Source organism: Plecotus auritus (genome assembly GCF_963455305.1).
Source record: "Plecotus auritus genome assembly, chromosome: 4".
Lineage (NCBI taxonomy): Eukaryota > Metazoa > Chordata > Mammalia > Chiroptera > Vespertilionidae > Plecotus > Plecotus auritus.
This window is the reverse complement of record NC_137775.1, coordinates 168,867,889-168,895,373: the sequence shown is the minus strand read 5'-3', so window position 1 is coordinate 168,895,373 and position 27,485 is coordinate 168,867,889.

Below are 27,485 nucleotides of genomic sequence, written 5' to 3'. Positions count from 1 at the left end.
GATATTTGCTTTTGGCACAGATGAGATTAATGAGTTTCCTGACTGAGGCTTCAGTATAGGAAAATGATTAGTCTGTTTATTGCTGCTGTGTTTTAGTCTGCCTAGGAGCCAACCAGGAAATAGCAAGGGTTGCAAAGCAAAGTAATTATGGCTTGTAAGAAGTGCCTTATTATTTTTCTAAATTGGTTTTTCCCAAGTGAACAAAGCAGAACTATTCTAACCGCCAAAGTCATGTCTACTGGCTATAAGCCATCTTGGAAGTATGGTGTCTTTACCTTTTTAAAGCAGGGCTAAACACAAAACATTCCAGGTAAAGAAATGGCTTCAGGTCTATTAATACATATTACATATTCCTTAAAGGCATTTTTTCTTTTAGAATCTGCCTTCCCTCTGAGATTCCACAGTCTGTTCCATGCTTCTAAAAGTGAAAAAAAAAAGTTCCAGTTTTGCAAAAGTGTAATAGGTTTCTTTTTCTAGATGTTTAAGCAGGGGTTTTTTTGTTCTATTTAAGACATCTATGTATACACAAAGACCATAAATATGCTATCTTATGTTTTTACTTCCCATATTTTTATCTAAAATCTTCTTGAAGTGGTTTTTGTATATGGTGTGACATAGGATTTTCATTTTTAAAAAATCTGTATTGTTGAAAGCTTTACATATGTCCCCTTTTTTTTCTCCCATTGATTCCTTATAGCCTGCCCTCCCATCGCCCCAGGCCTTCACCACTCCATTGTCTGTGTCCATGGGTTATGTATATATGCATACGAGCTCTTTGGTTGATCTCTTCCCACCTGCCTTCCCTCTGATATTCGACAATCTGTTCCGTGCTTCTGTGTCTCTGGATCTCTTTTATTCAACAGTTCATTTTGTTCAATAGATTTTCCAAGTGTCCTTGAAAAACATGCTATTAGTTGCAAAACATAACATACACACACATATATTTTTGTGTTTAGTTGTGTATTTATTTATGTAATATGTAATTATGTAATACTAGAGGCCCAGTGTATGAAAATCATGCACAGGTAGGGTCCCTAGGTGTGGCTGGTGATCAGGGTCAATCGAGGCCTTCTGGCTGCCAGCCAGGGCCTTCCTTCATTCCACTCTGTCCCTCTGGTGGTCAGCGCACATCATTGAAAGCGATCAAACTCCTGGTCTCCTGGTCGAACTCCAGAGGGCACACTTTACATATTAGCCTTTTATATATATAGATATACAAATAATTTGTATCTCCACATGTTGTTTCACATGCTTTTAAAATGTGATAATAGGTACACAAGTATAGAATAATATGTCTTCCTATGCATTAACCTTTTTTTACTGTAAATTATGTCTCTATCTCTAGAATGTGTCTTAGCTTAAAAATCTATTTTTTATAATATTGGATTACAATATTAACCTTTTTAGATTAGTGTATTTTACATTTTGCTTCCAACTTTCCCTGACTTTAAATTTAAGCTATTCCTCTTGTAAGCAACATCTAAGTGATTTTAATATTTTCATTTATTCTGGCAATATTTTTCACTTATAGTATTTAGTCCATTTACATTTGATGCAATTATTGGTAATCTAAGTTTTAAATATTACTTTACAAATGCACACACTGCACACACTCACAAACACATCAGTATGTATACATATGTAAACTCCATAAGATATTATTTTTATTCTGATCATTCACTATTTAACTTTATCCATATATTTACTCTTTCTGATCACAAGTACTATGTGATTTGGTACATCTCCCAATGGCTTCAGATTATTTTTTAATACAGTGTTACTAATTGTTCTGCCTGGGGAGTTTGTTGTTATACAAGAAAGTTCACCAAAGCTGGTAAACTGAACAGAAATTTAGGAACTATGAGTCAAAACTAGGGACTCACTCTAGAAGAAAGAAATAGTGGTAATTAAAAAAAAAAAGGCTTCATTTAAATATGGAAAAGAATACATGGTCAAGCAGAGAATTTTAAAGCAGTGTACTGCTTACCATTCAAATCCCTGTGCAATTTCTGACCCCAATTAGATCTCACAAAGTGGAATTTATCTAAAACTTGTGGACACACTATGCTAGAGTTTTTTTTTTAGAACTTTATTCTATTTTAACTTAAAAACACATTTGTCTTAATTTAATACTGTGTGTAAAAATGTGTTGTGCTACCATTTGAAATTTTCAATTGCTTATGAACATGCTTCCATAGTCCCAGACACCTTCATATAGCACATATCAAATTGTATTGTTAATGTTTGTTTATTTGCTAGTCTTCCTGACTAGACTGCAAGCCCATCAGAATGGAGAGAGAACTTGGCTACATATCTCATATCCCCAACACTTAGTACAGTACAGTAAGACCTTCATAAATATTCATCCATTGCTTTTAAATATTTTGTGTTAAATTATCAAATATTTTCAAATAATTTATTCATTTATTCAATGCTACCTGTTAAGTATTTGACAGTGAGTATGAACAATTCCTCTGAGAAAATATGTTACAAAAGATTATTTGTTGATGTTTTTGTGGTGGTGATTTGATCATGCTTAATTGTCACTCTGAATAATCTAGGAGAGGAGATTAGATTATTTAAAAAGAATAATAAAGAATTCAGTTTCTAAGAAGACAGTTTCTTTAATCCTAACCAGGAGCACCTGGAGTGCGAGCTCTTCCACTATAATAGGAGGAGAGGTAATGTGTAGAAGTACAGCTACATTTGAGAATGGGTTCTCTTGTCTAGTCCTATGCTTTTTTGTCTCTGTAAATAGAAAGTAAAATGATATGCTGACACTGAGGAAAAGTGAGACAGTGGACATGAAATTTTAAATTGAGAAGAGTGAGACCCTTTGAAATGTCAATGTGGAGAGTGGGATGGTTGGCCAGAGAAATGTACCAAGATTGCTGAACAATACTTAGAGTCAACCTGAACTTAAAAGTCATGACTTTATAGAAGCTGCAGTCTATTTTATTGTAATATTTTCTCTTTGTGCTCCTGAGCACCAGTAGAAATAAAGCAGATAGTTGTGTTCATCCAGGAATATGAGTCTGCTAGAGAGGCGTGACAAAAGGAAAGGAAAAGGAAATCATGAAATTAGTGAGAGATTTTTGCTGTGATAGGCCTTGGGATTTGAATTGTGTACGAAGGTAGTGAAGAAAGGAGGGAGCTGGTGAGCCGGGAAATAACACAGGGGATGAAAGGGCTGAAAAGACCTCAGAAGAGGCGTCATGAGAGTTACTGAACAAATACATTGGAAAAAGAGGAGATCTGGGTCAGCAAGTTGTATTATTGAATGAGCAGTTTTAGGATGCAGCATTTATGGGGCAAGATATGACTATGGAAGTATGCTATTGACGTGAAGAGAAAAAAAAGGTAACAGAAAATGTGGCAATGAATTGACCAGTGAAAGATAGTGATCTACTTCCATATAGATTATAGAAACACTCAAGATTATGGAGCTCCTTTGGTTCAAATAATGGGTCAATCAGCCTCACTCTTGTATTCTTTAATGCTTCAGACATATCTCTGCATGAGGTAGGGAACTCCAAGCATCAGGAGTTTGAAAAACATTAAGTTAGTGAATGGTCTCTTTAAAAAATTAAAGTATCTCTCCTTATTTTTCTGCAGTGTCAAAGCAGACAACTGTAAAATGGAGAGAGTATCATTTAGGGAAGGTAGTTTCTGAAATGAGACCATACGTCAAAACACACTTATACAAACCCATTGAAAACTAGTTTGTATATTTTCATTGTTGAACCAATACTTCAGCATCACAATGGTTGTGCCTGCCCAGTAGCTCTATTGCTATTTCACCCGAAGATAAAGTGGTGTGAGTAGAAGACCATTATTCTTTATCCTCATTTATAATCCTGGATCACCCCAAGTGAAAGGAAAATGTTCTTGTACCTATAATCCTCATCCTTACCCAAATACTAAAAGTAGGAAAAAATTCCAGAAAGCTTTTATCCACAGAAAAAAAGCATGGAGGGTTCAATTTTACACGATTTGTTTCTAGGGACACTTACATCCTTATTTGTAAGGAAGCAAAGCAGTATGGAGAAAAGAATAAAACAGCACAAATAGAAAACAAGACAAATAACCACTTCTGAATTGCTAGCAGAGGGTGAGGAGAGGTTAAGTACCAAACAGTTTTCAAAAAAGATTCATAGAACTAATTCAGCTTGTTCTACTTTGGCAGGAGAAAATTCAGGTGCTTGTAACCACTCCAATACTCTGGGAAGAAGAGTGAGTCCTCTTGCCCTGCAGAAAGTAGGTCACACATATGCCAAGTAGTGTTGGGTTATTTAGGGGATCATAATTTTCTTCATGAGTTTCCCCTTAGACCTTTGTTCTCCACCTTTCCTTATTCATGTCCATGGTTTGGTCATTCCACTGCTCATTAGCATCTAAATTAAAGAGTTGGAACTTAGGGTTAAGTTGAGATTTGTTAGATGCTCTCAAATGAGGTGGAAGAGTAGCAGCAGGTTCAGGAATGAGGTTCATCTGTACCAATTATTTTCTTCCTGCCCTACATTTCATTCTTGGAGATACTCTCCGTTCTCTCTTCTAAGGCATCATGCTCAATGCTCCCACTGAGTGGGCACTGGTCCACGTAACCTAGTGCCCCAACCTTACATGATGGAAGTGGTATAACAGTCAACTCAAGATGAACCTGTTAGCCATTTTTCTTGGGGTTGGGACTCTAGTCCAGATTGGGACCTCCAGTTCACACCTAAACAGAGCCAATCTTTAGACACAGGAGAATTGAAATAGGCACATGGTGAGGAGCAGCTAAGAGACCATAGACTCCTGAAGGAAAAATCAGCACAATTAACTTTCCAATTCCTGGTTCTTATAGCTCACGGTGTCTGCCAATTCCTGATCCTGAGTTTGCAGTCCGACTCTAGAATGTTTCAACACACACACACACACACACACACACACACACACACACACACACACACACCTCTCCTACCTTCCCTCTTTACTTTTAAATTGAGTTCTGTTCCTTATATCTAAAGAACACTTGGTATCCCAAAATTCATTACTGGAATACTAAAATAACCTGGGGCCCAAGCAGAATTAACATTTTTTAAAAAGTAAATTATTGCTTATATAAGGAAATGACATTGTATCGTATGTACTATAAATTAAAAGATCACTAACTGTTTTATTCTATATATACTAGTGTGTATATATATATACACACTAGTATATATAGAATATATATATACACACACATATATATATACATATATATATATACACATATATATATATGGATGAAAATATTTTAAATGGGTAAGAAACTGAGAGGCCTATGAGGAATGAATTGGAGGAAAATGTCTGAGCAATTGATTAATAAAGGTGATAGACTCTCAGCACAAGGTATCTTTAGTTTTGACTCCATAATTGGCTGCACATTTTACTTTGGGAAAAATTACATTATGGAAAGAAATAAAACTGGAAATACATAAAATAGATAAATGATTGAAGAAGTAAAACAAGTCTATCAAAGAGGAAAGATTGACATGAGCAGGAGAGTAAGACCTGGATCCCAGGGGCATCCATGTTCTTGCCTCAACACAGAGTCACCACTCTTTCCTTGAGCAAGCAGAGAAAATCTCTGACCCTTGGCTCTATATGGTAATTTTTTCTAATTTAAGAAGGAATATTACCTGGAACCACTAGAATTATAGTATGCTCGTCTGTCTAATTGCAACATTCTTCTCTAATGCCACCACTGCTTAACTAACAAGCCACACAAATTCCTCCATCACTGGATTCTATTTTCTTTCTCTCTCTCTCTCTCTCTCTCTCTCTCTCTCTCTCTCTCTCTCTCTCTCACACACACACACACACACACACACACACACACACACACACACACCACTACCACCTAACAATGTATTGAATGCCACCCACCCTAACCATAACTATGTGCTGGTTAGGGTCCAACCAGTGAGATCCCTAAATAAGATTTATCAATGACCCTCACTGCCTACAGGATAAAACCTCAACTCTTTAGCCTGGAATACAAGGTTCCTTGTGATATGACCCTTCCCACTTTTGAGCCTCATTCCATGCCAATCCCTCTCACTCTAGCCTTGTTCTTACTCAATGGGTTTCCTTCTCACCCTGTCCCATGGCACATATTGTACATTCTACCTGGAATGCCCTATCCCTTCAGCTCACCAGACCTGACTATCAGTCACTTCTAAAAACTCAATTCAGATTCACTTCCTCTGGAAATAGTCACACGCTGCCATTCCCTCCCTACTCTAAGACTGGGCAAGGCATAATTGCCTATTTACAATACTTTCTCTTCTACTTGACTGTACCCTCTTTAGAAAAGGGAGTCTGACTTGCTTCCTATCTTCCCAACATCTATCATAATGTCTAACCCATAATATAAGATCAATACATGTCAGTTTAATAGATATTAAATTAATTTTTGTTTGATTTTGATAGCTGATACCTCTAACAATCTCAGTTTGGGTCTCCTATATGATTAAAATGTAACTAAAAGCTGTTTGGGTCTCACTTTTAAGCTGACTTCTTTTATAGGATTATTTTTAGAAAGAAAGTTTATTATTGATACTAATTTTCACAATCCAGCCATTCAGATGAACTTTTGTCTAGAACAAATGGTCTTTCTGTACAAATGAAATATTAGTAGTTTTAAAATGTTAATATTTTAATAAGAAAAGGTAATTCTATATAGAAAAACATCTGAATGTATTAGCTTTATAAATATAGCACTTTAATTAGCAGCAGAAGTAAAAAGGCAAAGCCTATTTTATTTTGCTCATCAGATGCTCTTACTCTTTCAAAGAGGCAGTTTGGGTTGTATTTGCATATCCTGTCAGGTGTCTAAAACCCAAGTCATTACAGAGATTTGCTAATCTTGGGAAATTCCGCTGCTCATCTGTAATAAGAAGTACTCTCCCAAGAAAAAAAGACTCCCTGGTGGAGTCTTTTTGCAACATTAGATGCAAAGCAATGCAATTCTGCTCAAGATGGCCTTGAGATGGAGCCCATTCATGGATTTTAGCATCCATGAAATTAGAGGAATAAGCATACCTTGAAGATGGTTTTATTTTCTTTTAGCAAGCAGGATAGTACTTTCTTGCTTTACTGCTTCTTGAAAAGTTTTTGGATCTTCAAATGGCATTAAAAGCTAGAGAATAGAAAACAAAAACTGCAAGCAATTGCCCAGCTAATGTGTGCCTCAGATGCAAAGTTGGGGAAAAGTAGAGCATCTTCAAAGAGGGTAATCAGCTTGTAATGAGTGATAAAAATTCGATTATCTACCAGTGCAAATTTGTGCAACAAATTGCTATCAGCCACGTATGGCCTAGAAACCTATTTTGCTAGTTTCAAATCATTTTGACTTTCAAAAGAAATAACCACAAAGACCTCAAAAATATTTTGTTCAGGTTTGTTAGTGTCTATCAAATACAGCTTTATTTACCGTTTATGTATTTCAAATTATCTTCAAAATATATCTTTTAAACATAAACCATTTTGGAGTAACATTTTCAAAATATATTCATAGGATAATAATTGATGTTTCTTGAAACAAGAAAATATCAAACAAACTAGATTTCATGGTCAAAAAATTTCAGAAATCTCTTGAGTAAGCAAAGGTAAACAAGTTTCTTTACTGTTGGATATCTTAGGGATCTCATTGAACCAATATGCATCATGAACCTCATGACAGAAATGGTTTACCAAACTCATTTTACCATTGAATCTTTTTTCCAGAGCATAATAAGACCACTACTCTACTTTTCCCTAATAAAGGCCAAATGAAGTACTTGCAATCTCTATGGTACTTCATTGGATTTTGCTTCTGTGTGTCTATTTTGTTTCACTGCAGTTGCTATAATGAAATGATTCAGTGACAGCCAATTCTCAACCTGACATCAAGAGACTTCTAATGATGTGGTCTGACCATTTGGCTTGAAAATAAATGAAATCAGTATGTTAGAGAAAAATACCAAAAATTTGATGAGGTCCATGCTGACCAGCATTTTCACTGTTTAGCTCCATGGCTCATCTCTTATCCATATCTACTAGTACTTCCATTTTTTAGTAACAAGAATGTGGAGTAAGTTCTTTCTAGAGAATCATTCTCAATCCAGCCATTCTGTAGATCAAAGAAAAATGGATGTCACTCTCTTTTGGCCCCAAACCTCTAGAACCCCCAAATCTTAAGTCACTTGGTAGCAAAAGTCCAACATAACTTGAAGCTGCAAAAAGATTAACATTAACATCTTCCCAGACCTGGTAAAGTCCTTGAAATATTGTTTTAAAATAATCACTCTCTTCTAAAATGAGCATTTAAGTGCAATGAAATTGTCTGTTTGCATTTCCCTTTTTTGTAGTTTATTTTTTTATCTTTGAGGTTTTAATTGTAGAGTAGTTGTAAATCCAATGAGAACAGGGCTTTTGGTATGTTGTGTTAATCAATGTAACCGGCTGCCTATAACTGTGTCTGATGTACAACATAAAATATTGTTGAATGAATGAATGAACTTTAGAAAGTAAATTCCCCATATCTCTGTGATGATAGAAACCTCTTCTATCTATTATAAGTAAAAGAAAAATGGGCAGTGGCAAGAAAGTCTGGCCATTCTGATTTTACTCAATATCAGTGGGATCATTACTGACTTCCCAGGTTAATACAATAAATTCTACCCTTTACAACTATAAATAATATGTCAACTGGTATCACCTTGACCTTTGAAATGCAAATAAAATGGATTATTATAAACCAGTCTCTCTTAGAATTCTTGGGTGGGCTTATATCCCTCCTAGTCATCACTGGCTTCAAGTTATTCTTGCCTCTTAGTTCAGTTTGTCTTTCTGCCCCATATATATTGTCCCTTTCCTTCACTGAGCCACTCCCCTCAGAAAAAGCATCCTGATTCTTTCATTCTCCACAACAACCACTAATGTAAGGTTATGTCTGCAATTGGCTTTTACTAGAGATCTGAGCCAATGGATGAGGTTATATCACAGCAGGATGAACAAACAAGAATTGAGTGCTTTGTAGTTCAGCTCTTAAAATTCTTTGTAGTTCAGCTCTTAATATTCCTTTGGCTATCCCATGACAAGGGAAGTGTAATTGCACATTCTCTTCACAGATTCCTGTGTTCTCATCACATCACCTCTCCTGTCTTGCTACTTACTTCGCATGCAGAGATTTTCCCACACAGCTGTCTGGGAGAATTCAAATGAAAACTTCTCAGCCAAACTCGTTTTCAAACATAATTGTTTCTTATTGAATGGTGTTCTAATTCTCACCCCTCCTCATACTACTTTCCATTCCACCTGCAGATAAATGGTGATCCAGGGCTAAAAGGTGAGAGTCGGGTGTGGACTTCTGGGAGCGTGAAACTTATTTGAAGATAGATTTTTACCTGCGTTGGGACTGATGGAGACGGACCCACTGGAAGGACTAAGTAATACTCAAGGTGACATGGGACATTTGAGAGCATCCTTTAAAGGCCCCATTGCTTTTGGAAATATTCCATTCTAAAATCATATAAATTTTTTTTTCCGACACCATCTTTTTCAGCCATGTTTATTTTGCCTTATAAAAGGATACTTAGAGAAAAAACTTTGGAATATACAGAAAAGTAAAAGAGAAAATTACTCATTGGCCCACCTCCAAGTAGAACCATACTAATCATTTGAGCATACTTTATTCCATTCTTTTTTCTATACAGGGTTTCTCTATGTGAAGTTGTTAAAACCATTTAAGCAAATTCCTTGATACACCCTGCTTTTCACTTAACATATCTTAAGCATTTTAAAAAGCATTGTCATAATTTTAATATCTTCACAATAGTCCCTCAAACAAATCATCATCCCATCTAATAAAAGAGCAATATGCAAATGAACCATCACTCCGCTACACCCACCAGCCACACCCACCAGCCACGCCCACCAGCCAATCAGGAGCAAATATACAAATAAACCCAACCAAGATGGCTACAGCCACAGAGAGCAGGAGGGAGGCTTGGGTTTCCCCGGCAATGGAGGAAGCCAAGCTTTCCGCCTGCCCTTGCTGGCCTAGGTCTCCACTCAAGGCTACAAAGTTTCAATGATAGAAGATACATAAATCCAAACAGAAATGGCGGCAGCCACGGTGCTGGAAAGAGCAAGAGGCTAGGGTTGCCCACGGCGATGGAGGAAGCCAAGCTTTCTGCACACCCTGGCCGGCCCAGGCCTCCGCTTAAGGCTACAAAGTTTCAATTATAGAAGATACATAAATCCCAAAAAAAATGGCTGCCGCCACGGAGCAAGCAGAAGGCTTGGCTCTGCTCCAGGCTACAAAGTTTCAATTGTAGAAGATAAATCAACTCCAGATACCAGGGCCTCTGCTTGGGTCGCCAGGGGGCGTGGCCGGCCGGCAAACCACCACAGACCCCTCGCCCAGGCCGCCCCATGCCCCAAGGGAACCCCCACCCTGATCTGGCACACCCTTCAGGGCAAACCAGCTGTCCCCCACCTGTGCACCAGGCCTCTATCCTATCTAATAAAAGGGTAATATGCAGATTGACTATCACTCCAACACACAAGATGGCTGTCCCCATGTGGTCAAAGATCCTGCCCCCATGTGGACACAAGATGGCCACCACAAGATGGCCAGCAAGGGAGGGCAGTTGTGGGCAATCAGGCCTGCAGGGGAGGTCTGTTAGGGGTGACCAAGCCAGCAGAGGAGGGAAGTTGGGGGCGACGAGGCCTTCAGGGAAAGGCAGTTGGGAGGGACCCAGGCCTGCAGGGGAGAGCAGTTGGGGGTGACCAGGCCTGCAGGGGAGGGCAGTTAGGGGAAAACAGGCTGGCAGGGGAGCAGTTAAGCATCAATCAGGCTGGCAGGGGAGTGGTTAGGGGGTGATCAGGCTGGCAGGCAGAAGCAGTTAGGGGCAATCAGGAAGGCAGGTAGGTGAGCAGTTGGGAGCCAGCAAGTCCCAGATTGGAGAGGGTGCAGGCTGAGCTAAGGGACACCCCCCCATGCACGAATTTCGTGCACCGGGCCTCTAGTACCTAATAATAGACAAACATAAATTGACCATACCTCTGCTACACCCACAGCCAATCAGAGTGAGTATGCAAATTAACCCAACAAAGATGGAGGTTAATTTGCATACATAGGCACCCAGCAGCCTGGGTCCTGGGAACTTCCTCAGCACCCAGGTCACTCTGAGGTAGGCCCCGCCTGGGTCTTGAGCAACCTGGGAAGGGCCTGAGTCAGGGGACTCCTGGGCAGGGGCAGAGCCTGTGATCAGAGGGAGCTGGGGATCCCCTGCCCAGGCCCCAAGCCTCGGCCAGATGCTTGGGGCCTGGGCAGGGGTGGAGCTAGAGATCTGAGGGAGCTGGGTGGCCCCTGCCCAGGCCCGAGGCTTTAGGCCTGGGCAGGGGTGGAGCCAGCAATCAGAGGCGATAAGTGTGAACTACAGAGGAAACACCTTTTCTGACTGCTCATTGGCTAAGCTCCCTGTACGCCACTGGTAATATTCTTTGTAACTTGGGTATAAGAATCCAAAAAGGTGATCTAGGGTTTTTCCACCACACTCCTGGAGAAAAAAAAACAAAGGTCCGCTGCTGGAGGGCTAAGAAATGTCATATCCTGCCCTAGCCAGTTTGGCTCAGTGGATAATACCTAGGCTTGCCGACCGCAGGGTCTGGTTAGATTCTGATCAAGGGCATGTACCTAGGTTTCAGGCTCCTCCCTGACTGGGGCCCAGGTCAGGGCTCATGCAGGAGGCAACCAATCAAAGTGTTCCTCTCACTTGGATGTTTCTCTCTGTCTTTCCCTTTCTCTTCCACATTCTCTAAAAGTCAATGGAAACATATCCTCAGGTGAGGATAAAGAAAGAAATGTCATATCCTATGAAAGACACATCTTGAAAATGCTAAAGAAAGTTGTCATTTTTTCATTGTGAAGGGACTCAAGTCCGTGTTGATGAAAACACCTTTGTGGCTGCGGTGACTGGCAGTGGCTGCAGCAGTGGGGTGATGGGGCTGGTGCCTTTCCCTGATCAGCCCGGTCGCCTCCCACAAAGGGAGGCCAGACTGTGGCTTAGGCCCTCTCCCCCCCCCCGGGAGCGGGCCTAAGCCATCAGTAGGACATCCCCTGAGGGCTCCCAGTATGTGAGAGGGGGCAGGCAGGGCTGAGGAACCTAGCCCCCCCCGCAGTGCACAAATTTCGTGCACCGGGCCCCTAGTATACTATAATAAATATAATGATTCCCCTATTAGATATTTGGCTCAAATATAATATTTTTACATTGAAAAAAATACTTAACAGTTACTATGTATAATTAGTAAACAATACTTAACTAAATATATTTATACATAAGATGTGCTCAATACTAAAGATTGTTTCTTTAGGATTTAGCCTCAGAAATCCAAAAATATGAACATATTTAAGGCTCATGATATTTATTGCCAATTGTTTCTAAAAAGTTTATATTATTTTTCATGTTATGGTGTTTATAACTTTACTACATCAGCTTCTCTGTTGTTTGATCTGAATCAAATATGTGCTGCTGCCGAGGCTGCTGAACTTGAGAATAACAGAGACGACACAAAGCCTTTGAGTTGGCATGGGGTCAGTGAAGGTTTCTGACTATCTTTCATCTTTCCCTGTTTGACTGGGATGATCTGCTCTCTTGGTTATGGAGCAGTCACCTTGCAGACTGTTTCCCTAGTTACTAACAAAAAATGGTGCTTTTAAATGTTGGTCTTTGGGGTTTGTTATTATCTTTGTTAGCTATACAGGGACCATTGTTTTTTGTAACACTTTTTCTAATAGCAAAATTATACATAGTCACTGTAAAAAATAGAAAGGTATAGACAAGTATAAGAAAGACATTTTTAATTATTCATTGTGCAACCAGCTAGCAATGATCTCTAACATTAAGTACATTTCCTTCTGAATGTACTGAAACGCACCGTGCCACACTCACTGTGTTGCTACCACAACCTCACAACAACCAGGACCATATGATTCAGACAGCCTGCATTCCTGACTTTTTCAGGAAACATTATACTGTGAGATTTCCTCATGTCATGAAATACTCTTTGACAACATGAATTTTAAAAGCAGATAGTATCCCACAATATGGATATACCATAATTTATTTAACAGCTCTGTTATTAGACATTTAACCTTTTTTCTTTTTCATTTTACATGATCTTCTTGCAAGTTAAAAGATGTAATAAAGGCCCTTGTACATTAATCTTTCTATGGAATTTTGATTACCACCTAAGGATAAATTCTTATGAAGAATTTCTGAGCCAAAATTTATGAACATTTTTAAAGGCTTTCAGTAAAGAGTTCCAAACTGCCCTTCAAAAATTTTACACTAATTTACTTTCCTTATTCTGTTGTTAAGGGGACAACAGCTTGCAAAGACAGAGTAGATAAAAGATTGTGGAAATTTAACTATTATTTATTAATACCCAACTATGAGCATTGGAGAAGTTTATACTAAAAAAAAGCAAATATACAAATGTACTCACAATGAACCTGAATAATTTTTACTGTCTGCTCATGAGGTAATTTGCAACAACAATATTTCAAAAAGTAACAGGAATTTTTTTAATTTTTAAAAACAAAACTAGACCAAAAGATGCCTCCTTATACACAAATTTATTTTGCTTTAAAATTCATTGTGGACAGAGGCAAGTTACAGTGTGTACTCTATTTCTTCCTAGAGTGTGTGCTCTATTTCTTCCAAGTTGCATTTAATATTTTTTAATAAAATTAGTCTTAAAAAGTCCATATAATAAAACTAGGCTATCTTCATCTTCATGGACAAAATTCTCCTGTTTAATACAATCCATTATAATAAGCAAATTGAGTATAGCATTAAAATGTATGAAATGCTTTTAACACCTCTAGGATACAATTATATATAAAAATATATACTGTAAAAAGAAAACAACCTTTCTTTTCAAAGAAATTAACAGCATGGAAACCACTATTTACTGAGAGCAACATTGAGTGGCATAATTCAATTCGAATTCATTAAGCATGTAAGATACAGTAGGTTTATAGTTGTAGGTACAGGAAACAGAGTATATCTTTGTTATTATTTATTAACTAGAGGCCTGGTGCACGAAGTTCATGCATGGGGTGGGGGTAGTCCCTCAGCCCAGCCTGCACCCTCTCCAATCCGGGACCCCTTGGGGGATGTCCAACTGCCAGAAGTCGGACATCCCTCTCACAATCCAAGACTGCTGTCTCCTAACTGCTCACCTGCCTGCCTGCCTGATGACCCCTAACCACTCTGCCTGCCTGCCTGATTGCCCCTAACACTTCTGCCTGCCTACCTGATCACCCCTAACCGCCTCTGCCTGACTGCCTGATCATTCCTAACCACCCTCCCCTGCAGACCTAACCACCTCTGCCTTGGCCCCCGCCACCATGGCTCCAGAAGGAGGACTGGATGACCGGAAGATGTCCGGTCTACCCGGTAATTAGCATATTACCCTTTTATTAGTATAGATTATTGTACTATTTGTTTATTATTATTTCATATCCTTACTTATGATTTATTTTCTAGGTAATGATGGCTGGTAATTTAACCTACATTTGCCCATGCCTGTATATTCTCAATGTGGTAGTAGAATCTACTGGCTTATGGGAAGCCATCAGAGGGGAATGCAGTCTGGTAAGACAAGACTACACAAACAAGAAGGGATTCGACCATATAAAACCATATGTCAAAAGAACTGGCTCAGTCAGATATCAAGAACAAGGAAAGTAGAAACCAGATAATTTGCATACTTTTTAGTACAAGATAGTCAATCCAAATTATCCAAAAGTTATATAGATTCTAGCAAAGCAAATAGATGTAGTTTTCTTACTCAGTTCATATATAATGTAGTACATAATATATTTTTACTAATATTGTGACCAATATATAGTCTTTGGAGAGGGAATAATAAAGTAGAGTGATATATATTAACTATAGCTTTATAGTTTTTAGAAACAGAGAAATGCATTCTATCTACACATGCCATCTAGATGCTTTTATGTATACTTTCACTATAATATGTATGTATCTAGAAAGAGAAATGTGTTCTTCCAGTCATCAAAGATATACAAGTCTTATACAAAATTACAGCTATCTAAACCACGTAAGAATAAAAAAAAAATCACTTATTATCCATATTGAAATTACTGTCACAGAGTCCTAAGAATTTCCAGATTTATAACTCCAATATAAGATTAATACCCAAAGATTAATACCCTAAATGAACACCACTACTGCTGACTGACTGGGGGATGTTAATATGATCACACACGCTGATTAAATCCAGGGTTCAGAGGCAAAGAAAACTTTGGCTGTGTTACACAAGTGGAGCACCTGGTCAGTTCCAAATGGATCTGATAGTGGAATATGCCTCTTCCTTTTCTCAGTCTGGCTAAGTAGAACACTCGAAATCAATCTCCAAGCAGATGATTTATAGAAAGAAAGAAAAAAAAGTATGCAGCCATATAAAAGCCCCAGGACTTGTTGTCACCAGTTAAAATTTTGTCTGAGGTCAGCCTTAGTTGAGATTTGATCATGATTTTTTTTAATAATAGTAAAATGGAAGGTTTATCTGTAATCAGTAACCTACTATTTTCAATGTTTCTCCAACTGACAATCCCCTTGTCTACTTACAGTTTTGTACTTCCAACGTCCTATTAAGTAAATTTTCTAAACTTGACTTTATTGCTGGTTCCTAATATTGCTCATAACCAAGATTTAGGGAGTCTGATTAGGCATTACAGGCTAAGATGCCACTCATTGCCTTAATAAAGTGTCCTATTGAAAACAATTTATGTAAATGATGAATCAGTCTTGGAGCCAGGGACAGTAGGCCAAAGGTTCTCAGCTATGGCTGCACCTCATTGAGGAGCTTTTAAAAAACTAGTGGTGCACAGGCTCCATCCTAGAGATACTAATGGAAGTGGTGTGAGGTGGGGGTCTGAGTATCCGTATTGATTCTTAAAGCTCCGCAGCTCCCTTGTTAAATCTAATATGCAAGTGGTTTAGAGCTACTGACTTAGACTAAAGGTGAATGTAAGGACACATGAACAGAGGTAGTGAAAAGAAGAGTCATTTATGAATAGCTTTGACTCAAGAACCTTCAGAAGCCCATTTGCTTGTGATAAAGAAACAGTATTGTATTTTCCTTAACATTACATTTGAATTCTCAGGTTAAACAATATCCTGTATTAAAATCAATAATAGCAGCTAGCATTTATGAAGTAGCCACTATGTATAAAGCACCATGGTAAGTCACTTTACAAACATTATCTTATTTAATCCTTATAACCCTAGGAGGGAGGTATTACTGCCTCTTATTTCACAGGCCAGGAATCTGAGGCTCAAGAGAAGTAAAATGATTTGCACTAAGTGAAACCAAAACAGCTTAAAATGCAAATCCATATACAGGGCCAAAGCACAAATCCATACACAGGGCCTTTCCCAAACTCCCCCTACTTTCCATTTCTACCTCCAATTTATCAAACAAAAACTCATCTGGCTTTAAATATACTCATTGTGAAGTCAAGTCAACACATTTCAGAGTGTGCAACCTGTCCTCCTCAACTAATTAATACTACAAAGAATTAAATGTTAACACAATTGTCTGTATTTTGGCCTCAAAAAGATGTCAACGATGGGAGCAAACGTAAAAAAAAAAAAAAAATCTTCAAAAACATATGAGCTACTTTCTCTCCCTCTGGAAGAACTTGAATCCCAAATGAGATGCTCCTGCCTGCGGAAGAGCAGTGGAAACAGATATCTGAGCTATAGATATGCTTTGGGGTGATGAATTTACAGGACTTACTTGGACATAAATCATCTCAGAAACAGATTTAAATCCCATTGCATTTCCATATAATTTTCAGATACTAGTAAGTAGCAACCCTGAGCAAAAACACTCATTACAAATATAAATATATATATGGAAAGGACTTGAAACAGTGGAATTCTTTAATATCAGCTAAATTTTTTTAAAAATTGTTCAAAAATAAAAATCTTTCCTCCAGGCTAATTGTTTTATCAACCCAGCTTCCGCTAATGGGGACATCTGACCCACAAAATGACATGCAAATGAGTAGGAGATAAAGATTTTATGGGTAAAGCCCTTAACACTGAAGTTATAAAATCACTTTTTAGAGAGGTTGAATTACCAAGTTATCCTAATCCTATTTCACAAGAAATAGCACTTTAGAAATCAGGATCAGATTCATGGTTACTTACTTTACAATCTTCAATAGAGAACCTCTTATATAGTAGTTTTTAACCAATGTTAGTGTAAAAATGTATCAATGAACATGTCATCTTCAAATATCAAGTGAAAGAAAACATTTTCTAATATTTATAAAAAAGAGTGATATTATATTCACATCATTCCAGAGTTTTTCTAGAAAATTGATGCCATCTCAGTGCCTTATCTCAAAGTCAAAGACATGAACTGGATTCAGGTTCAAGGAAACCATTTGGCACAAAACATTATAATTCAATCATTTTTTCATGACTCTAAGCTAATTCATCAATCCAGTCAGAGGAAATATGTCAAAAACATTTACTTTTTTAATTCTTTATTGTTTAAAGTATTACATGTCTCCTTTTCCCCCCATTGACCTCTCCCCAGACATTCCTACCCCCCAGACCATGCCCTCACCTCCCCCCCACTGTCTGTGTCTATAGGTATGCTTATATGCATGCATACAAGTCTTTGGTTGATCCCTTGCCCCTCCTCCTCTTCCCTCTGAGTTTGGATGGTCTGTTTGAAGCTTCTATGACTCTGGATCTGTTTTTGTTCATCAGTTTATGTTGTTCATTATATTCCACAAATGAGTGAGATCATGTGATATTTATCTTTCTTTGACTGGCTTATTTCGCTTAGCATAATGCTCTCCAGGTCCATGCATGCTGTTGCAAATGGTAAGAGTTCCTTCTTTTTTACAGCAGGGTAGTATTCCATTGTGTAGATGTACCATGGTTTTTTAATCCACTCATTTGCTGATGGGCACTTAGGCTTTTTACAAATCTTAGCTATTGTAAATTGTGCTGCTATGAACATAGGGGTGCATATATCCTTTCTGATTGGTGTTTCTGATTTCTTGGTATAGATTCCTAGAAGTGGGATTACTGGGTCAATTGGGAGTTCCATTTTTAAATTTTTGAGGCATATAGACCAATGGAATAGTACAGGGAACCCAGAAATTGATCCAAGCCATTATGCTCAGTTAATATTTTACAAAGAAGGCAAGAGCATACAACGAAGTCAAGACAGTCTCTCTAATAAACGGTGTTGGGAAAATTGGACAGATAATGCAAAAAAATGAAACTAGACCACCAACATATACCATACACAAAAATAAACTCAAAATGGATAAAGGACTTAAATGTAAGACGGGAAACCATAAAAATATTAGAAGAATCCATTGGCAGCAAAATATCAGATATATGTTGTAGTAATATCTTTACCTTTACAGATCCTAAGACAATGGAAACTAAGGATAAAATAAACAGATGGGACTATATCAAAATAAAAAGCTCCTGCACAGCAAAAGAAATCAACAAAACAACAAATGAGCCACTGCATGGGAGAACATATTTGCCAATGTTTTATCCAATAAGGGTTTAATCTCCAAAAAATTTTTTTTAATATATTTTATTGATTTTTTACAGAGAGGAAGAGAGAGGGATAGAGAGTTAGAAACATTGATGGGAGAGAAACATCAATCAGCTGCCTCTTGCACACCCCCTAGTGGGGATGTGCCCGCAACCAAGGTACATGCCCTTGACCGGAATCGAACCAGGGACCTTTCAGTCCACAGGCCGATGCTTTATCCACTGAGCCAAACCAGTTAGGACTCCAAAATTTATAGGGAACTCATTCAACTTAACAAATAGAAGATAAACAATCTAATAAAAAAAATCGGGCAAGCCGAAACCGGTTTGGCTCAGTGGATAGAGCATCGGCCTGCGGACTGAGGGGTCCCGGGTTCGATTCTGGTCAAGGGCATGTACCTTGGTTGTGGGCACATCCCCAGTGGGGGGCGTGCAGGAGGCAGCTGATAGATGTTTCTCTCTCATCGATGTTTCTAGCTCTCTATCTCTCTCCCTTCCTCTCTGTAAAAAAATTAATAAAATATATTTAAAAAAAAAAATCGGGCAAGGACCTAAATAGACACTTTTTGAAAGAGGACATACAGAAGGCCAAGAGACATGAAAACATGCTCAAAGTCACTAATCATCCGAGAGATGCAAATCAAAATGACAATGAGGTACCATCTCACACCTGTCAGAATGGCTATCATCAACAAATCAACAAACAACAAATGCTGACAAGGATGTGGAGGAAAAGGAACCCTCATACACTGCTGGTGGGAATGCAGACTGGTGCAGCCACTGTGGAAGACAGTATGGAGTTTCCTCAAAAAATAAAAGATTTATTTTAAATAATATAAATTTTCTCATATTATTAAATGCTTAAGTTAATTTTTTTCTTCTCATTTTTCAATTGACTGTATTGATCTGTGTACAGGGACTTAGCATTATACCTAATAAGAAATAACACCATAGTGAAAGGCTAATGAAATATGAATCAGTAGACAAGTTCACCTCCTAGACCTATGACTTACAATCCAATGAGATAACCTCACACCTCAATTTTCTCATCGCTCATATTCTGATACTAGGGCCAACCTGAGAAGACAACTTTGACAGAATAAAATGACATATGTAGATGAAATAATTTTAAAAGATGAAAAACTCTATTTCCCAAAGCACAATACAAAGAAAATGATCCCATGAAGTAGACTACAAAAGCAAGTTCAGCAGTCAAGTAAGTTTTGAAAATGCTAGGTGATTCACAATTTATATTCAAAGTTGAAATACTTTCAAGAAGTCCCATAGCTCAGTATTCCCCCAACTAATTTGACCATGTTATTTTTTTTTTTTACTGTGACATTCCTACTGCTTAGATGTGCTACACAGTGTGACTTGGAACATGGTGTAGCATACATTACATTAAAAAACACTGTGATAATGTTAAATTGGGCATAATTTGGAACAGAGTACAATTCCAGTGAAGTGTATTATTAAAAGTGTGTTTTAAACTTATAGATTAGAACAAAGGTGATGCCCAAAATGTAAGGACAAAATGTTAAAAAATATGGAAAATTCTCAGTTTAAGGAATGTTTTGATACTATAATTTCTCCCATATCATCTTCATTATGAGTAGCTAGGAATTAAAGAATTTTCTTCATTTTGTTTTCAACAATAACAACCCCCAAATATTTCTTCTAATGGGAAAAGTCTTAGATTAAATTTTTCTCTAATATTTCTAATCTCACTAGTTGTTTTTTTTTATATATATATATATAATACTTGTACAAGAGGGAATATCTCTCCCTTACCACCACATTCACAATCCTCATTTCCATAAGAAAAACAATCTGTTCTAAAGATACTCCTGGCCTCTCTCTGCTCCCTCAGGATCTCTGCCCCTGGGGAACAGTGTGGTATATCTGACAAGTACATGTGCGAAGAATAACTGGGCACGTTTAACTCTGCTGTACCCATCCAGTTGAGAACAAGCTTGCCCTCCAAAAGTAGGAATTCTCACCTTGCTCAGTCTTAAGAATAGTTTATCTGGTTTTCATAGCATTAAAGAACACTGTGTTATTTTTTATGTTTTATAGAAAATATGGCCCTTCCTAGATTAACACCTGTAATCTGTTTCCAGCTTCAAACAAGATGAAACTCGCATAAAGGTCACACTTCATTCATTAATACAGATGGGGACATTTAATAGCGCAATGACCTCTTCAAATTCTCGAACATTTGCAGATAATTGTTTGATTTCCTATAGAATTTAATGGAAGCCTCAGAACAAAGGCGGAATGTAAAGGTGATTCCAAAGAAAGCATATTTTACAAGGAAGCAAAATAATCAAACTAGTTTTACCTTCTCCTGATATGTCAATGGGAGCCTGAAATGTAATTTCTCAAAAGGTCTGATGAGGCAAACTTCTGGAGCAGAGGCAGTTTGTGAAGGAGCTGAAATGGAAAGCCTGTCAGCCACAGTTCTTTCAAAAGCTGGGGCTATCACTCTTTCACTGAAAGAGATTTGAGTGACATAGCACAGTATCTACTACATCCAACCATATGACTATCTATAAAGAACACTGTGTATATAAAGCCATTAAGTAAAAAAAAAAAAAAAAAATAATAATAATAATAATAATAATAATTAAATACAAATAAAGCCATAAGCAGGTTAATGATAAAAGGATTTTTTAAAGGTATACTGTAAAAACACTAATAAATTATTTTTAAGTTTCCTCAGATCCAAGAATATTACCAGAAAAATCGGATTTTTCATAATGAAAAAATTTTTAAATTTTATGAATGGCAAACTTTCTAAATGTGTTATGTACCTAACACTATAAATTCAAAATACATGCAGCCAAGAAAATGGTAGACATTAGAGAAGAATTAGACAAAACTAAAATTAATAGTTTCAGGCTTTAATACTCTTCTAGTAGTGATGGAAAAATAAGTATATACGAAAGTGGTGAGGGTATAGAATACTGAAACATTATCAACCGACCGGACATATTGGCAGTACAGAAGACCACAACAAACAACAGCAGGATGCATGCTCTTGTCCAGTGCTGTAAACCATCCGCTAAAACAGACCACAGGCTGAATTATACAGTAAATCTCAGTAAATATAAAGAAACTGACACCATGTAGAGTATGTTCTCTGACCACTATTGGGTTAAAGTAAGCACCCAAAACAAAAAGATGTCTGAAAATTCCATAATATTTGGAAATTGAACAGTATATTTCTAAATATACCATGGTTCTTAAAATGACAAGGAAGCATAGTATATTAAAATGAGGAAAAATGAAATCAAAACACATCAACATGTATAAACACACAGATCAATGGCAGACCACTTTTATACTTCCAATTAATTTTGGTAAAGTTGTCAAGATAATTAAATGGGGAAAAATAGTCCTTTCAATAAATGTTTCTGGAAAAACTGTATGTCCATTTGAAAAAAAAAATACTTCAACCCACACCTCACATAACACAAAAGCTAACTTCAAATACTGCATAGATCAAAACAAGGAAACAAAAAAGCTAAAACTCCAAAACCTCTGAAAGAAAATAAAGAGTAGAGAAAGATTTCTTAGGAAAATACCCAAAAAGCACTAACCATAAAAAATAATATATTTGACTCTACTTTTCTTAAGTTACTATTAAGAAAATGAAAGGCAAGCTAAGATGAAGAAAAATATTTGCAGCACATAAAGGGGTGGACAAAAATAAATTTACAGTTGTTCATATGGAAAAAGACATGCAAGTTATGATTATTACAATGGCTTTATTAACTCAAAATAATGTCACAATGCAACTGTAAGACTACTTTTACCCATCCCTGTATATCTGAAAAAGGGCTGATATTCAAAGTACAGGGTTGGCAAAGTAGGTTTACAGTTGCTTGTATGGAAAATAATATAATTAATAAATAATACAAAAATAATCTGTTTTGTGTACTCACAACTATAAACCTACTTTTGCCTAAGACTGTATATGAAGAATTTCTACTACTCAAATATTTTAAAGAGTCAAATACATTAAAAGAAACTTCACACAATAAAGACATATAAATAGCAATAAGCATCTGAAAAGATATCCAACCTCATGAGGGATCATGAGGGAAATGTTAACTAAAACTAAATCTTAATGAGATACTATTATAAAGCTACTAGACTTGCTAAGATTACAAAGACTGACAATACCTAGTATTGTGGAAGACATAGGGCAAATGTAACTCACATTCCTGGTGGTAGAAATGTAAACTGTATAAAGCCACTTTGTAAACCAGTTTGCTTTTTTTCTTAAAGGTAAGCATACCTTTAACAAACACCTTAGCAATTCCACTGTTAGATTTTTACCTAAAAGAAATGAAAACATAGGTCCACATGTTCACAAGTGTTCAAATCAGCTTTATTCATAATAGCCCCAAACTGGAAGCAACCCAACTGTCCATCAACATGTAAACAAATAAACATGTTGTAGTAGTTCTTAGTACACAATGGAGTACTACTTGGCAATTAAAAATCTATTGATTCATCCTGGCCAGTGTGGTTCAGTAGATAGAAGATCATCCAGTGCACCAAAGGGTCCCAAGTTCAATTCCCAGTCAGGGCACATACACAGTTTATGGGATCAATCCACAGTTGGGGCGCATGTGTGAGGCAACTTATTCATGTTTCTCTCTCCTCCTCCCCCTCCCCCTTCCTTCCTGTCTAGAATCAATGGGAAGCATATTCTTGGATGAGGGTTAAAAAAATCTATTGATTCATAGAATACCAGTGCATGATACATGGTAGGCATTCTGGAAATACGTTTTGAATAAGTGACTACTCGGGTGAAAAGTTATGCAGATGGCTCCTTACCACCTCCCCTTGGCCTCCTTCATGTCCCAATGCAAAAGCTCAGGAGGCCCCTTGTTGGAAATTTAAGGATTCATGAAATATACTTGCAAGCCATGACTTAGTCTAGAAATGTTATTTTATAAATATGTAAGTGGGAGCTCCCAGGGAGGGTGGGGAAAATAAGATTGAAATGTAATTGAGAGAGTGCTAGACTTGAATTCTGCTGAGTTAGGTTGAGTCCTATTTTCACTGCAAGGCATTTTCCTTGACAGGGCCCTATTAGATACCCTAAACATTCCATTCCTTTCAATGCATCAGCACTTGAGTTCTACCTTTATCCACAAACTCTAAAAATGTGACTGAAAAAGAAAGGAAAAAAAGGATGGTTGAAGGTGTGTGTTAAAAACTTTATTTACCCTCTACCTATCTCCTTCATACCTCCATAATTATCCCTTTAATCCAAAACCATTATTTATAAAGGTTATTTAAGTCAAAATAAAATTAAGAATTTATATTGGAGGGAAAGCATAATAAAAGTCATAAAATCCTTTCTGCAATTTAATAGATTACTTTGTCCTTCAATCTAAGTGTCTCTGTAGTAAAATTTCTGTCTCAGTGTGCTAGCACTGCATCTTCCACAAAACAGGTATCAACATTTCTATGGATAGTATGAATGAAATACTATCTAGCAGATGTTAATTTCAAGTCACATGATCAATTGTGGAGTAAATGCAATTTTACCTTCCTATAACTTAATTTTATCTTAAGCCCACATTCCACCATATGGAAAGCTCTAAAATCTCAGCCAATTGAGGCCAATTTCAGTCTATCTAGGGGTTCTCCCCACCTGTTCCCAAGGTTGCATAAAACTTGCACAAGGCATACATACATAATGCCATAGTGTTGGGAGGAGATGGCACCTGATTCTCATTCATCATCATCCCACTTTGTTCTCCTCAGAGACACACATCCCACCTGGGTTCCAGTAGTCAGGTCTAGTAGAGTGCTCCTGCATATGCCCAACCTCAAGGTCAAGTGAGTATACTGGGCTCTGTCAAGTTTATGCCATTCTTGAATAAAATAGAAAACTTTCTGCTTTTCTCATGACATTTTTTAAATCCTACAACCTAGGTATGTGCCTTTGACTTGGGATTGAGCCTGTGACCCTTCGATCGGGGGGCTGATGATCTAACCATGTAGCCAAACTGGCCAGGGCTCTCATGACACCATTCTCAATGGCCTAGAATGGCCTAGAACTGAATTCAAACAGCCGTCTCAACTCCACTGCTAGGCTCACTGCTTCCCCAGATTTCATCCCAAAGCAAGTGCCTTCTGCTCTCAGATCCCCAAGAGCACAAGGCATTTCCCATAAACATGCTGGTATTCATAATCTTCCTTTCAATAGTGAATTCCTTTCGTTGATAGTGTGACTAAGGAGCACCTATTCTGAGTGAGAGTAATGAATGAGGAGGTATTGACTCTGTATAATCTTAATTGTTTCCAACAAACTCTACTAGATATGATGTAGAACTTGGGCCCTAATGCTCCAAGTTCCCCCTTTTGATATACATAATTCAAGCTTAAAAAAAATCAATAAAGAAAGTCTTGGTCAAAGCCATTAGCTCTGCTAAATTTTCAAATCTACACTTACAGGTGTAGCAGAAGCCAGAATGTGGAAAGTCAGAGAAAGCTCATATGGTCCAAAGAAGTAAATGTGTGTATAAAGGGGTTGGGAGCATGTACTTCAAAAGGTCAGGCCTGAGTAATAGCTGAAAAAAATAAATAAAAGAAAAGCCTGTAAATTAAAGAAAATAAAGAACTTCCTTTGCAAACTCAGCTAATCCCTTAATTTTTATAACTTATGTGGAGGAAAATTTTACAAGTATTTCAGACTTAAACACAAGTGTGATTTTAATGATAAACTCAATTTTTCCTAAAATTTTGGGGGAAAATTAAAAAGTGGAGATCAGCTTAGTTAACAATGAAAAGAGGGCTCATACATTATTTATAACATGAAAATATTTTTAACTTGATTCTAGTTAAACCATTGGAGTATAAACCATTATAGTTTCTGTTAAAAAATGTTAGTTTTCAACACTAGGAAATATTGGAACAAGTATATAGGTACCACTGCTATGTTCAGAGGGCCAGGCTACAGCAGGCAAAAGTATTAGGTACATATTCTACTCCCTGGTTTTGTATTATAGATCAGGTCTCTCAAAAACTTGAGAAAGTAAAGCAAGAAAATGGTTACAATTTTTTTGGTGTGTTTCATTTAAGAATAAGATGTAGAAACAACAACAAAATGAAACATGACAGAAAAAAGGAAGACTGAGCAACCCTTCCAAATTTCTCCACCTCCTTAAGGTTTATGCATAACACAGCCCTGCATGTTTGTTTTCCCTCTGCGGGGGAAAAAACAACTCAAGGTATACAGCAGAAGGACACATTACGAAATGACACGAAGAGCGTTGACTGAAAACTATATTAAAACTGCTTCACTCATTTTTGAGAAGAAAACAAACAAACAAACAAACAAAAAACTGAAGCCATTTTGCTGACACTTTCCTAAACATACTGTAGTATTTCCCGGAAACAACATTCCTATGCAGGGACTGAGTGCTAATCCAAAATTACATCATAGCTGGATTTATCCCCTGCCCTGCAACTTTCCATCCTTATGAAGCTCAGACACTTCTGGCCCTAAATCAACATGATTTCACAAAGAGGGGATTGGGGACCACACAGGCTGCCACAGTAGAAGACTGGCTTAGGCAATTCTCAGTTTAAGTCACCGCCTGCCTCCAAGCATCAGACTCCTCCTTGCAACAGGGTCAGAATAAGAGCATTTACCACCTAAAGCCAAGCTGCTTAAATGAGGGACTGCGTGGCCAGCACTCAGCACATAAAGGGCTCATCCTTCAATGCTCAGTAAGTATTAGCCAGGATCCAGGACTTGCATCCCTTTCTCTTTGGGGTGAAGGGAGTAATAAAAGAACATAGTCAGCCTGGCAGGCGTGGCTCAATGGTTGAGCATCGACCTATGAACCAGAAGGTAACCGTTCTGGGTCAGGGCACATGCCCGGGTTGTGGGCTCGACCCCCAGTGCGGGACGCAGCTGCTCAATTATTCTCTCTCATCATTGATGTTTCTATCTCTCCCTCTCCATTCTTCTCTGAAATCAGTAGACGTAGATGATGTAGGTGATGTAGGTGATGTAGGTGATGTAGGTGATGTAGGTGATGTAGGTGATGTAGGTGATGTAGGTGATGTAGGTGATGTAGGTGATGTAGGTGATGTAGATGATGTAGGTGATGTAGATGATGTAGGTGATGTAGATGATGTAGATGATGTAGATGATGTAGATGATGTAGATGATGTAGATGATGTAGGTGATGTAGGTGATGTAGATGATGTAGATGATGTAGATGATGTAGATGATGTAGATGATGTAGATGATGTAGATGATGTAGATGATGTAGATATATAGATATTTTTTAAAGAAAAGAACCATTGCTTACCTCTTTTAGTTCTTGTTCAGATGGCAATGCAAAAAGATCCTGAAGTCACTTCCTCCCCTGCGCAGCACAAATCTATAGCTACACACGGGGCAATTTCCTCTAAAAACTAACTAGCAGAGGCTTGCCTTCCATCGGGCACATGAGGAGGAGCCCACTGGAAGCGGGTAGGCGAGGATGAGACACCATCTCACCATAAACCCCACCACAGTCAGGAGGGGGCTCACTCAAAACCAGGGCCTTCTTCCTGAGGAGCGAAGGGTTCAGACCCCACATCAGGCACCCCGACTTTTAAGACTGAACCTGAGAGAGGAGCCCCCAAAACAGCTGGCTTTGAAACTGGCAGGACTGGCATCCAGGAGACCCGCACACGATTGCGGGGAACTGATGACAGGCTTTTAAAGGGCCAGCGCAGGCTTACCTGACCCAGGCCCAGCTGGGCCCTTTGAAAAGCCCCCAGACCTAATGTGAAAGCAACTCTTTTGCTAAT